General features: G+C 36.1%; 1 long non-coding RNA gene across 1 annotated transcript; it reads right to left on the bottom strand.

The window, feature by feature from the left end:
* Positions 1-786: 786 nt before the first annotated feature.
* Positions 787-4,684, bottom strand: LOC139363584 (uncharacterized). The gene is made up of 3 exons (XR_011624244.1): positions 4,605-4,684; positions 3,433-3,506; positions 787-1,069 (listed from the first exon to the last, which is right to left on the bottom strand). It is a non-coding gene; the product is annotated as an uncharacterized lncRNA (long non-coding RNA).
* Between the last annotated feature and the right edge of the window lie 10,921 nt (positions 4,685-15,605).

Here is a 15,605-nt window from a genome sequence, read left to right as displayed (position 1 = left end):
TGAGGTCATTTCAAATTGAATTACACAGGATCATGGCAATTAGAATTGGAAAAGATCTTTCAGTCTTTCTCTGTCAAAGCATGATTACTCCCAATGGAATATTCTTCCAGGCCTAGTCCAGTCTAATTTTGAATGATTCAAGTGATCGAGCCTCCTCGATTTCTCTTGGGATATCATTTCAGAGTCTGAAATAGCTAATTGCTAGGAGATCCCCCCTCCTATTTTTCTTTGCCTTATTTATGTTTTGTATTTCCCCAACTCACCTTAAAACCATTTGACTTTAATTTTAGCTGTGTATGATCTACATAAAATGACTAAACCCAGCTGAGGCTGGGTCATTATGGCTAGGTTCATGTCTCTCACTCTCTTTCACACACACATACACACACACATATGAATATATGCATATGCATACAACAAACATACATATATTCACACATGTACTCACATGCATACACACACAATTAGAAAATGTTATGCAGCCACAATGTGACTTTTTTAAGAAAAATTTTTATGAGAAAAATGAATAAAGGCCCCTAACTTTTAGGTCATTCATTCATTTTTTAAAAATCACAAAAACATCAATAACCTGCCTTAAAACTGACAGAAGCAACAGAGAAAACCTAAATGTTATTTTGCCTGTGAATATTTTTTAACATGAATAAAATAATATGATCTTTTAATATAGTATTATATTAACTATAATCTATTTACCATATTTAGCATAAATAATATAGATATAAAATAGGTACTAATACCATAATTGTATTCATAAAAATATTTTATTCAAACTTTTTAAATGCATTAAAACAACACTGACTCACATGTATATATAATTTTATGGATGGACTTGTTCTTACACTGAATATGGTTTGAGCTTTGAGTAAGTTTGAGAGCCTGTGGGAACAGCTTGAGGTATTCAAGGTTAATGGAGGTTGCTTAAGGGTATTTAAATTTGATCAAAGAATTTATATAGCTCTCCATGTCTTTTCCAAAGAGCTGCCCCAAAGTATTTTTCACACCTGTCAATCAACCAGCCAATATCCAATCAGGTAGGAATGTGAGTACTCTGGAAAACAGAGAAAAATGTAAACAAATGATTTTAGCTTTCTTCAAAATATGAAATTCACCGTTTTCATGGGCATGATTTTTTATGTCATTCGTTCATAAAATTTAATCTGGAACAAACCTTAGAGATCATGTAGCTCAGTGATTTTACAGTCATGGTCTGGAATAATTATAAAAAGAGTCTTTGCAGCAATTTAAACTTTTGAATTTGTCAGTTGAATAAATTTTCATTAAATATGTGTATTGAACATGTTTTTACATTAAATTTCTTTATAAATCTTCTCAAAATTATAGGAAAGGAATTTAAAAGAACAAAAGAAATGTGAGAGGAGATACTAAAGATACACACTTATACATTTTTTGGAAGATAAAAGCAAATGGAATGGTAAATAAATAAACTGAATGAAAGAGCTGATAATACCTAACAATTTTGGAACATTCATTATGTGCTAAGCATTATTACAAAAGCTTCACATAATTTATTTTAGTTAATCTTAAAATAATACTGTGAGGTTGGTAACATTATCTCCATTTAACAGGTGATGAAACTGAAGCAGAGTGAGTTCGCAAGAAAGCTGTTAAGTGGTAGACCTGGTAAGTAAATCTGGAGAATCTAACTCTCAGTCTATACAAAGGGGAATATCAATGACAAACAAGCTAAATGGCCCCTCCAAAACTTGAAAAGGCTCAGTAATTGGGGGCACTTTCACTAGAAGGTAGAAGGAGTGACTGACAGGACTAAAACAGAGTGATTACGTGAAAGACCAGAAAGAAAACACAGGCTACTAGCTCCCCTTTACCCCTTCAAGTGGGGCAGAGGATTGGAAGGTTCTTTATGGCAAAAACTGAATCTCCTTAAAACAGTACTTACACTGACATCGTGAGTTCCTATATAAAAGCCAGCGAATAACTGAAGCCCACAAAGTGGTGCCTAACTGTCTACACATCCTATCTATGTACAGAGAACTTCCAGTTAGATTTTACAGCATCACTCTTGATGTCTATTTCTGTGGACCACTTTATCTCTTGATAATAGGTTGCTTTTCCCTTGCTTTTCTGTGTCTTATTATCTTTGATTGAATGCTAGGTAGTGTGTGCAGAAGACCAATGGAGACTGAGGAAAACATCATTTGAATATGTATGTGAAAAAAGTAAACCTTTACCTCTATCTCATAAGATATACAAAATCACACATCCATCCAGTTAAAGATGGATCATACACCTAATCATAAAAAAATTAAGTGTTCAGAAGAATTTATAGGAGAATATATCCATGATCCTATAGTAGAAAAAAATTTCCTAAAGGGCATGAAAAGCACTAACCAAAAAAAAAGTAAATGGATATGTTGAACTACATTAAAATTAAGGAACTTGGTTCATCACAAGATATTATTAACACAATAAAAACTAAAGGCACAAATAGGATGGATATATTTGTAGTAAATATCTGATGTCTGACAAAACGCTAATGAGATCATATAAAGAACTCCTTCAAATAAGTAAAAGACAACCTAATTTGTAAAAATGAGTGAGAGACTTGAAAACAAATATCACAAAAGTGTATACGGAAATGTCCAAAAACATAGGAAAATGCACTTAACATTAGTCATCAGGGATACAACTAAAATGACAATGGGATGTCACCATAAAACCACCATAATGGCTTAAACTGAAAAAACTGACGACATCAAGTGTTGGGGAAGATCTGGAGTAATTTGAACTCTTACACATTGTTACCTGGTGTGAGCATAAATTGATGCAACTACTTTGGAAAACTATTCATCAGTGTCTACCGAATCTAACACATACCTACCACACAACTCAGGAATTCTTGTCATAGGTATTTACTCAAGAGAATCTAGTACATATGTCTACCAAAACATGGTAAAAGAATGTTCATAGTATTTTTTTCATAATAGCCTCAGATTGAAAATTATCAAAATATCAATGGGAAAATGGATAAAGTATAATATGTATACACAGTTGAATAATTATACAATAGTTATTAAATTAATAGCAATTATAATAATAATAGTAATTGTAATCATAATTACAATTTTTAAAAAAGAATTAACTATTACTACATGTAACAACATGGATAAATCACATGGGCGACATTTTTGGTAAAAACTAGTTACAAAAACATGTATATTTTATGTTTTGTTTATATGAAGTTTAAGTATAGCCCAAAATATCTATGGTATTATTAGTTAGGATAGTGATTACCTCTGGAGGTTATTATCTGGGGTGGTGGAAATATTCTATATTTTGATTGGATATTGTTATATAAGTTTATACATATGTAAAAATTTATCAAATTGTTCATTTAAGATCATTGCCCATTAATGAATATACACTACTTACTCCTTAATGAAAAATGTTAGAAGTTCTTTTAAAAAAAATAATCAGCTAAGGTCATCACACATTTGAGGAAACCTCTAAAACAGAACACAAACAAAACAAATTAATTTTCTCAGAGAGTCAAGAGGCTATATATATGACATCTATGAAATAGAGAAATTTTTTTTTTAAAGATGGAGAACAAGCGATAGTTCTTTAAAAAAGGATAAATAAAATGTAAACACTTCATAGAAAATGAAGCTTAAAAAATCATCTAGAAAGCAGAAAAAAATATTGGGAGATGGTCAATAAAAAATTAGATTTTTAAAAAATTTAGTCTCTCCAGGCAAACATGTTTATCACAGGCCACATTAGTCCTTGCCCCTGATGATTTCACTCTTTTAACCCTGCAAAGGACTTGAGCATATTATAACAAAACAAGGCTGCTGAGTGCTGCAATACTATCTATCTGTTTTTTTGTCCATTTTTATCAACTCAGCCCAGTGTATATTGCCTTTTCTCTCTTTCTCTCTTTTTAAGATAGGGTCTTGCTCTGTCGCCCAGGCTAGAGTGCAGTGACATGATCATGGCTCACTGCAGGCTTGACCTCCCAGGCTGAAGAGATCCTCCCATGTCAGCCTCCCAAGTAGCTGGGCCCACAGGCATGTGCCACTATGCCTGGCTAATTCCTTTTATTTTTTGTAGAGACTGGGACTTGCTATGTTGCTAGGCTGGTCTCAAACTCCTGGGCTCAAGCAATCCTCCTGCCTCAGCCTCCCAAAGTGCTGGGATTACAGGCATGAGCCACCACACCTGGCTGGTGTACATTTCTCTAGAGTAAAAGAACCACAAACACACACACACACACACACGTATATGTGTGTGTATGTGTATACATGCTATACATATATACATATAGTATCTATGTGTGTACATATACACATAGGTGTTTGTACATGTTTATACATATATACATATATACATGTGTGTGTATATATATGTTTCTATGTATATATGTATACACATACACATACTATATATAGTTATATATACACATATATGTGTGTATGTGTATATAACTATATATAACTATACACATACACATACATATATGTGTGTATATGTGTGTGTGTGTATATATATACATATATACACAGAGAGAGAGAGAGAGAGATTATTACAAGGAATTGGCTTACGTGATTATGGAGGCTGAGAAGTCCAGACCCAGGAGAACCTATAGTATAGTTCCATCTGAGTCTGAAGGTCTGAGAAGCAGATGGAACTATACTATATTTTATGGCGTCTGGCCATAAAATCACCCTTAATGCATAATATTTCATCATATAGATGTTCCATGATTTACTTGCCATTCTATTATTGTTAATCACTAAATTTGTTTCAATTTAAAACTTATGATAAATGATATAAAACATAATGATGTGAAATATTTGCACATTTTTTAAGTATTTGGCTCTTATTGCCAAATTGCCTTTAGAAATGTTGTCAAAAATACATTTACACTAGGTGCTGCATAAAGTAGCTGTTTTACTGATCTGTAGTCAAGCAAGGAAATTATCATTTTTATAAAATCCTCAACAATCAAAAGGAAAAAAAGTGTAAATTGTTGGGTTTTAATTTTGAATTTCTGTGTTTCTGATATTGTTGAACATTTCTTCATATATTTATTGGCCATATCTGTCCTCCTCTTATGAATTGCCCATTCATGATATTTCCCAAGTTTCAATTGTGTTTTTTTCTCTGTTTTTTATTAATGTGTAAAAACTTAATAAATTAAGCATATCAAGACAAACAATTTTCAAACACTTTTCCTCTTTTGTTGTTGTTTTTGTTTGTTTAATAAATTATACATATCAACATAAAGGAACATTTGTGAATGGAAAGATAAGTGAAAACACCAGGGTCAAAAGGCTTAACAGGGAGTGTATACTACTTTAAACATGGCTGTGTATGGAAAACATAGCCGAAGAGGTCATCTCTAAATCAAAAAGCAGAAGAAGTCTGGAAGAATTGTTCTTATAGTTAAAATGTATTTTTGGGAGTCTCTCCTACGTTTGTATTACATAAGCAAGGCATTAACGGGATAAAGTCTCTCCCAAAAACCTACTAAGAAGTCAATTCTTTGAACGACAATAGAAATTGTTCTTTTCAAGAATGAATATGTCTTTTGGCTAAACATGGATAAAAGCTTTTGCTCAATATGGCATAATAACTCCAGCAGGCTCACAGCAGCAAAACTAAGTCTGTCTCAAAGTGTCTTATTACAATAAAATCAAATTTAACCTCTTAAACCCAAGACATAAATCATTCACTTTTCTCTTCTTTCAAACAATTTGTGAGTATATTACCATAAATACTACCTGTCACAAGACTGATAGCTGTCAGTAGCTCAAAAATATGAATAAAATTGAAAATGCATTTGAATATGGGAACCATAATAGCATTTTGTAGAGAGGTGACAATAATAAGAGGCTATGGCAGACAAGGAAAAAAAAAAAGAAACCCTCAGTAATAGTAAAATCTAGAAAACTTTCTTCAAATTAAATAAAATCCCAAATCAGTGTTACCAGAGTTTTATTTCCACCAAATATAACAGTCAATAAAATACTTATTGGCCCTCGGTAGTCTGTAGCAGTGGTAAATTGAGTTCACTTTGTGAATTTTTATATTGAAAGTATATATCAAGTTGCAGGGCATAATTTCAAAACTGCACAATCTGAGTTTATGTTTCATTTCAAATGATACCTGAAACTCTCATTAATATTTCTCCAACAAGGTAAAAATTAATCTCTCCTGAATTTTAAAATACTTTTTTAAACCATTAGCTGAAATGAATAAATCCCAGTTATTTAAATAAATACAGACTTTTAAATGACCCAAGTCAATGTATTTTAGATAAAAGAAGTTTTTTCCAAATGTTTAAACTCAATTTGTATCTCTTCTGCGTTTTCTGATTTTAAAAACATAGTATTACGTGCAGCAACTTAGGGGAAGCTCAAGGACATTATGCTAAATAGAAAAGGCCAACCCAAAGTTTATATACTTTATGGTTCCATTTGTACAACATCCTTGAAATGACAAAGAGATGGAGAAAAGATTAGTGGTTGTCAGGGGTCAGGGGTGGAGGTAGGTGTGACTAATAAAGGGATAGCATGACAGAGTTTCTTTGTGTTGCTTGAATACTTCTGTATCTTGATTGTGGTAGGAGTTATAGAAATCTATACATGAAATAAAATTGCATAGAATAACACACACACACAAACGCACAGGTGCATTTAAAAACTGGTGAAAATTGAACAAAGTCTGTTGTCTATTGAATGTTTTGTACCCAGGTCAGTTTCCTGGTTTTGATATTGTGCTACAGCTATATAAGATGTCACCACTGGAAGAAACTGGTTGAAGGGTTCATGAGGCTCTGTGTATTAATTTTGCAACTTTCTGTGTATCTATGATTATTTTTAAAAATGTTTTTTAAAGTATAATATCCATTCAGTCAAACTTTCAAAGTCATAAAGACAATTGTTAGAAAGAAAGTAAATTAGAGCTCTTAGCAGCCAAATTATTTGTCAGAAATCCATGCACTAACAAATTCATTTTATTTATTGGAGAATTCCTCAGGTTCTCATGAAATGCCTACTTGCTCTTCAAATGCATTTCTTTTGTACTTGATAATCTGGTTTCCACAACTATAACAGATACATTCATTCAATGCTCTACCTCAGGCTACATAAATCAGCAGCTCTGGGGTTAGAGGCAAAGGCACCGATTTAAAAACAAAACAAAACAAAACAAAACTGCTATCCCCAAGTGATCATGATATGCAGCCAGGATTGAAAACCATGGCTATAAATGGTAATCAAACCTACCAGAGAGGATGAGATCATCCAAAGAGATGGTATGGCAGTGGTACTAAACTTTGGCTGCATAAAGGAATCACCTGGAAACTCTAAAATACACTGATGTCTGGTTCCTCTCCCCAGAGAATCTGATTTACTGGTCTGGGGTGCAGCCTGGGAATCAGGATTTGGAAAAGCTCCCCAGTGATTGTAGTAATCAATCAAGGTTGTCAACCACTGTTACACATATACAGAAAAAACAAATGTCGAAGTCAGAACCGTGAGGAATATTGACTTTAAATCACGAAAAGAGAAATCATAAAGAGAATCACAGAAATGTAGAAATAAGAGGAAAAAAGGACTAGAAAATGGCATTATAGAAGCCAGAAGAAGCAAGAAGCAAGTATTTTAAGAAGTAGAAAATAGACAACAATATCAAATGCAACTAGGAAGTACAATAAGGTAACAACAGTAATCATAGCCATTAATTATAGTACTTGCTACATTCAGGGAGTAGGTAGACACTTGACAAGCTTACTACATTACATTTTTACAACAAACTCATGAATTTCATGAGTAAATAATAAATAACAAACTGATTACTGTTTTCACTGGAGGTGAAAGACAACACGTAACTTCCTATGATGGCACATCTGGTTAAGGACATAATCAGATCTACAGCCTACAATCTGGACAGTGTTGAATTTAGCTCCACAGAGCTCTCAGCTTTAGATTTTTATTTTGCTTGTGTGGTATCTTTTGGGATGTGCTTCCAGTGCAACACTCCTCCCTTATTATCAGAAACTTTTCTCTTTATTTGCCCCTAATATTTATGTTCTAGTCAATTTGATTTTGATTCCTCCTAGTGTATCCTGAAAACTCATGAAGGGAGATTTGTCAAATATCCCTGAAATTCTGGAAGATATAACCTGACACAGCACAGTGGAATCTTCCCAGGGCTGTGCAGTTTTTTGCATTTACTTACAATTTGAATCCTGTGAGGACTTTCCTCACTTTTGCTGGTTGTTGTCAGATGCTTCCCCCAGGTAGCGTAGTGTCCCCTCTTTTGCGGGGTATGTGTTGATGATTTTTTTTTTTTTAATTTCCCTGGCTTGTACAATATGTTGGTAGACATCTTTTTTATTTCCCTACCAGCCCTACCACACAATTATTTATCTTGGTGCTTTGTGCATGTTCCCTTCTATTCTGGAATATGTAGGGATTCTTTTCCCCAGTTTTTTGAATACTTCATCCATAATTTTCCCCCTACAATCCTAATTAGTCTGCTTTGTTTTCAGGGGGAATTTTTGGGAGACTAAAAGACTCCACTGTCATATCTACTAAAGCTAAACAGCGTATAAGGCCTACACTATAACCTAGCCCTCTCATTCCTAGATATATTCCCGATGAAAGTGCATACATATGTTTTTGAAATGTATTGTATGTAAATGGATATCCATAGCAACACTATTTGTGATAGCCCCACGCTTGAAACAACCCAAATGTCATTTGTATAATGGACACATAAACCTTGGTATATTTACATAGTGAAATTCTATATAGCAATGAAAATGAATGAACCCTACAACTATCTTTAACACATAAATGTATCTCATAAATGTAACACTGAGAAAAAGAAGCCTGACAAAAGAGTAAATATTGTATGCTTCTATAATAACAAGTCCAAAGCTATTTGGAGACAAAATAGTAGTTACTTTTGTAAATGGAAGGAAAGAGTAGCACAGGAAGGGGCAAGAAAGCACAGGAAGGCTTTTGTGTCTCTGAGAATGTTTTCTTTCTTGATGTGGGGGCTGGTTAAATTGGTTTGTTTACTCTGCAAAAATTTATTCAGCTGTATGTTTATGATCTGTATACTTTTTTCCATGTATGTCAAATTATGATTAAAATTTTACATAAAATACGTACAAACTAGCAAAATGCACTGAAATGCTATATAATTTGCATGTTAATGAAATGAATCCAACTGTACATCAGCTAGAAAGAAAAAAGATACATTTAAAAAATTATCCTGTCACAGTGATAAGTCACTATAAGCATATTACATCTGCAATCAAAAGGAAGAGTTAGGCCTCTGTGTTGTTAGCCGTCGCATTCACCAGGACGTAAAAAAATACACGAAATTTAGCAGCTTTGCAACATGTTTTAGGACTACAATACTGAAAAATGTTTTTCACTTACTTTTAATAAATAAAAACATGACCTTCTTCCCTTAAACATTATCTAGAGACAATTCTAGATTTCCCCATAAAAGTAGGTCAGAAACTGGAAGTTTCTGGTCACTTATGTAAGATGCTTAGAAGTTGCCAGTCTATCCAAAGAAGTAAAAAGCTGAACAAGCTGAAAAATCAATAATTCTTAGATTAATCAGGGAGATGAGGTCACAGGGTCTCAGACACAGAGAATCACAACTTACCTGAGACAGAGCCTCTGTGGGAAGCAGTGCTGGGGTAGAAAAACCTGAAGTGTCATCGATAAAATGCTGGAGTCTCAGTGTAGACAAGCCTCAGAGTTAAAAACTCCAGGAGGACCCAATCACAGGGAAGCCCCACACTTTTGTGAGTCCTACCACCTGGAGCTCTATTAGGTTCTCATGGCAAATATGGAAGAAAAATCCCCTGGTGCTTCCAGAGGGAAGGGGAAAAAAACATATATGAAACATACCAAAGCATTCTGTTCTTAACACAGCCTGCCCTCAGGAGAAAGTATTTTACTAGAGCCCAACCTTCTAGGGTATTCTCAGGGCCTAACCGACCTGGGTGAAGGGAGATACCCAGCTCCAGCTCCCTCTGGCCTTCTATGTGGGAGAAGGGAAATATCCAGCTCTAGCCATCCTATCCCACCTAAGGGGTAAAAAACTGAGAGGCACTCAGAATTTCACAGTCCAAAGGCACAGACTCACCAAAAGATTGAAATATAATCATAGGACTATAGAACACTTCCTCTCCCCCAACACCTTGTTACTACATCACTAAAGTTTAGCAATCAATAAAAAATCATAAGACATACTAAAAAGGCAACAACAGCTTGAAGATAACGAACAAACATCAGAACTGGAGTCAGATATCGCAGAAATGTTGGAATTATCAGACCAGGAATTAAAGAACAACTATAATTAATATGCTTTAATTAAAAGAGATTTAATGGATTTAAGTAGACAACACACAAGAACAGATAGATAATGTATGCAGAGAGATTTTAAAAATCAAGGAGAAATGCTAGACAAAAAAAGAAAATAACAAAAAGAAATGCTAAAGATTAAAAACACTAAAATAAATGAGTAACTTTGAGGGGCTCATTAGTAGACTGGACATGGCTGAGGAAAGATCTCTAAACAACAATAGAAACTTCTAAAAATGAAAAGCAAAGAGAAAAAAGACTGAATATAGTCAGTACAGAATTCCAAGAATAGCCTGGTCACAGTGGCTCACATCTGTAATGCCAGCACTTTGGGAAGTCAAGGCAGGTGGGTCACAAGGTCAGGAATTCGAGACCAGACTGACCAGTATGGTGAAACCCCATCTCTACTAAAAATACAAAAATTAGCCAGGTGTGGTGGTGCACACCTGTAACCCCAGCTACTCAGGAGGCTGAGGCAGAAGAATTACTTGAACCCAGGAGGCAGAGGTTTCAGTGAGCCTAGATTGTGCCACTGCACTCCAGCTTGGGTGACAGAGTGAGACTCTGTCTTAAAAAAAAAAAAAAGAATTCCAAGAATAAGTGGGACAGCTAAAACAGCGTAACATACATGTAATGAGAATACCAGAAGGAGAAGGAAAAGAGGAAGGAAGAGAAACAATATTCGAAGCAGTAATGACTGAGGATTTCCCTCACATTAATGTCAGACACCAAGCCACAGATCCAGGAAGCTCAGAGAACACCAAGTAGAATAAATGCCAAAAACTCCTACACCTAGTTATATTATATTCAAACTTTGAGAAATAAAAAAAAATTTTTTTTAATTTTGAAAGAAAGCAGAAGTAGAAAACACTTTATCTGTAGAGGAGAAAGATCAAAATTCTGTCTGACTTCTCAAAAACTATGCAAGCAAGAAGAGAATGGAGTGAAATATTTAAAGTATTGAGAGAAAAAAATCACCAACTTAGAATCCTGTACTCTGTGAAGCAATTTTTCACAAGGGAAGGAGAAATAAAGATTTTCTCAAACAAAAATGGAAGAATGTGACACCAGTAGACCTGCCTTGTGAGAAATGTTAAAAGAAGTTCTTCAGAGAGAAGGACAATGATATAGTTCAGAAACTTGGATATACATTTAAAAAAAGAACAGTGTCAAAGAAAGAATAAGTAAAGGTAAAATAAAAACCTTATTTTTCTTATTCTTAACTGATCTAACTGATAAAAGTTTGTTCAAAATAATAAAAACAAGGTAATCGATTACATACGCCTATATAAAATATATATGTTATATATACATTTGCTTATGCATACATGAAATAAATGACAGAGTGATTCAAGGGATAGGAGAGACTATTTTGTTACTACAAGGTACTTGTGCTAGCCATGAAGTAGCACATTGTTATTTGTTAATGAACTTGAATTAGTTGTAAATGTATAGTGCAAACTCTAGGGCAACCATTAAAACAAGTTTTAAAACTCTATAACTTATATGGTAAGAAAAGAGAGAAAACTAAATAATATAAAGTGCTTAATTAAAACCACAAAAGGCAAGGAAATTGTGGATGACAAAAACAAAAACAAAAAATAAAGGCAAAATAACTTGGAGAGGGGCCAAGACGGCCAACTAGAAATAGCTGTGGGAGACTCCCACAGAGAAGAAGGTAAATGGCAAGTGAATTGTGCACCAGCAACTGAGGTATTCAGGTTCTCTCACTGGGACTGATTAGGCAGTTGGTGTGACCCATGGAGAGTAAGGAAAAGTAGGGTAGAGTAACAGCCTACCAGGGAGCTGCACAGGGCTCACCCCTAGCCACAGGAGGTGGTGAGTGATTTTGCTACCTCACCCAGGAAATCACACTGTTTCCACAGATCTGTGCATCCTGAGGATCATGAGATCCCCTTCAGGAGCCACACCACCAGGGCCTTGGGTCCCAAGCACAGAGCTGTGCAGATTCTTGGCAGCCACTCAGCTGGAGACTGTCTAAGATGACAGAGTTTGGGTGGTGGGGGGCAGCCACTTTCACTGCAGCTGTCTGCTGCCTAAGATGACTATGCTCCCAGGGGGAGGGGTGGCAGCCACCACTGCAGCTGCCTGCTGCCTAAGATAACCAAGTTCCCAGGGGGAGGGGCAGTCATCATCACTGCAGCTTAAGAAGACTGAGCACCTGGGGAGAGGGTCAGCAGCTATCACTGCAGCTCCAGTCTGTCAGTTTTCCCTTGCCAGTGCCAGGGAGACTGGGCACTTCGGACCCAGGAGGAATTCCCCACAGCGCAGTACAGTGGCTGTGACAGATCATGGCCAGACAGCCTCTTTAGGTTAGACCCAGACCCATCGCTTCTCACCACGCAGGGCCTCCCTTTGGGAATTTCAGCAACTCCAGCCAGGGTTTACAGACAGAACTCTGATCTCCCTGGGACAGAGTCCCTAGGGGAAGGGGTGGCTGCAGTCGCTACAGATCAGTGGACTTAGTCTTTCCCCCTGCTGACTCTGAAGAATCCGGGCATTCCAGATGAGTGAGATTCCCCGCAGTGCAATACACCCCCTCCACCAAGGCGCAGCCAGAGTACTTCATTAAGCAGGTCCCTGATCCCATGCCTCCTCACTGAGTGACACTCTCCCAACAAGGGTCACCAGACACATACAGGAGCATTCCACTGACATCAGGTCGGTGCCCCTCTGGGACAGAGCTCTCAGAGGAAGGAGCAGGCAGCCATATTTGCTGTTCTGCAGCCTCCATTGGTGACAGGAAGGACCCAGGTGAATAGGCTCTGGAGTGCACCCCTAGCAAACTGCAGCAGCCCTTCAGAAGGGGGGCCTGACTGTTAAAAGAAAAATAAACAAACAGAAAGCAACAGCAACAACAACAGCATCAACAGAAAAGTCCCCTACCAAGACCCCATCCAAAGGTCAGCTACTCCAAAGATCAAAGCTAGATAAACTCACAAAGATGAGAAAGAATCAATGATAAAACACTGAAAACTCAAAAAGCCAGAATGCCTCTCCTTCTCCAAATGATTGCAAAACTCTCCAGGAAGGGCACAGAACTGGACAGAGGATGAGATAGATGAATTGATAGAAGTAGGCTTCAGAAGGTGAGTAATAATGAACTTTGCTGAGCTAAAGGAGCATGTTCTAACCCAATGTAAAGAAGCTAAGAACCATGATAAAACATTACTGGGGCTGTTAACCAGAATAAGCAGTTCAGAGAGGAGCATAAATGATCTGATGGAGCTGAAAAATGCAACACAAGAACTTAACAATGCAACCACAAGTATCAATAACTGAATAGACCAAGTGGAGGAAAGAATTTCAGAGCTTGAAGACTCTCTTGCTGAAATAAGACAGACAGATAAGATTAGATTTAAAAAAAAAATAAAATAAATAAAAAGGAAAGAACAAAACCTCCAAGAACTATGGGATTACGTAACAAGACCAAACCTATGAATGATTGGGGCACCTGAAAGAGATGGAGAGAACACAACCAAGTTGGAAAACATACTTTGGGATATCATCCAGGAGAAATGCCCCAACCTAGCAAGACAGGCCAACATTCCAATTCAGGAAATCGAGAGAACCCCAGTAAGATACTTGATGGGAAGATCAACCCCAAGACACATAATCATCAGATTTTGTTAAGGTTGAAATGAAGGAAAAAAATGTTAAGGCAGCCAGAGAGAAAGGCCAGGTACCTACAAAAGGAAGCTGATCAGACCAACAGTAGACCTTTCAGCAGAAACCCTACATGCCAGAAGAGATTGGGGGCTAATATTCAACATTCTTAAAGAAAAGAATTTCCAACCAAAAATTTCACATCTGGCCAAACTAAGCTTCATAAGTGAGGAAGAAAAAAAATAAAATCCTTTCCAGACAAGCAAATGCTGAATGAATTTGTCACCACCAAGCTGCCTTGCAAAACTCCTGAAGGAAGCACTAAATATGTAAAGGAAAAAATGGTACCAGCCACTACAAAAACACACTGAAGTACAAAGACCAATGACACTATGAAGCAACTACATCAACAAGTCTGCAAAATAATCAGCTAGCATCATGATGACAGGATCAAATTCACACATAAAAACATTAACCTCAAATATAAATGGACTAAATGCCCCAATTAAAAGACACAGAATGGCAAGCTGAATAGAGTGAAGACCCACTGGTGTGCTATATTCAAGAGTCCCCTCTCACATGCAAAGACACATATAGGCTCAAAATAAAGAAATGAAGGAAAATGTACCAAGCAAATGGAAAGCAGAAAAAAGCAGGGGTTGCAATCCTAGTTTCTGACAAAGGAGACTTTAATAAGCCAACAAAGATCAAAAAAGGCAAAGAAGAGCATTACATGATGGCAAAGGGTTCAATTGAACAAAGAAGAGCAAGCTATCCTAAATATATATGCTCCCAATACAGGAGCACCCAGATTCATAAAACAAGTTCTTAGAAACCTATGAAGAAACTTAGACTACCACACAATAATAGTGGGAGAATTTAACACCCCACTGTCAATATTAGACAGATCATTGAGACAATAAATTAACAAGGATATTCAGGACTTGAATTCAGCTCTGGATCAAGTGGGCCTAATAGATATCTACAGAACTCTTCACTCAAAAACAACAGAACATACTTTCTTCTCAGCACCACATGGCACTTACCCAAAATCAATCACATAATTGGAAATAAAATACTCCTCAGCAAGTGCAAAATAACTGAAATCGTAACAAACAGTCTCTCAGACCACAGTACAATCAAATTAGAGCTCAAGATTAAGAAGCTCACTCAAAACCACACAATTACATGGAAATTGAACAACCTTCTCCTGAATGACTCCTGGGTAAATAATGAAATTAAGGCAGAAATTAAGAAGTTCTTTGAAACCAATGAGAACAGAGACAACATACCAGAATCTCTGGGATGCACTGTTTTAGCTGCACTAAAGCATTGTTAAGAGGGACATTTATAGCACTAAATGCCCACATCAAAAAGCTAGAAAGATCTCAAATCAACACCCTAACACCACAACTAAGAGAACTAGAGATCTAAAAGCAAACAAACCCCAAAGCTAGCAGAAGACAACAAATAACCAAGATCAGAGTGGAACTGAAGGAGATAGAGACATGAAAAATCCTTCAAAAAATCAACAAATCCAGGAGCTATTTTTCTGAAAAATGAATAAAATAGATAGAC

The sequence above is a fragment of the Macaca nemestrina genome, chromosome 6, assembly GCF_043159975.1.
Source record: "Macaca nemestrina isolate mMacNem1 chromosome 6, mMacNem.hap1, whole genome shotgun sequence".
Classification (NCBI taxonomy): domain Eukaryota; kingdom Metazoa; phylum Chordata; class Mammalia; order Primates; family Cercopithecidae; genus Macaca; species Macaca nemestrina.
Note: the sequence above shows the minus strand (reverse complement) of the source record. Positions and strands in the feature narration are given on the sequence as shown.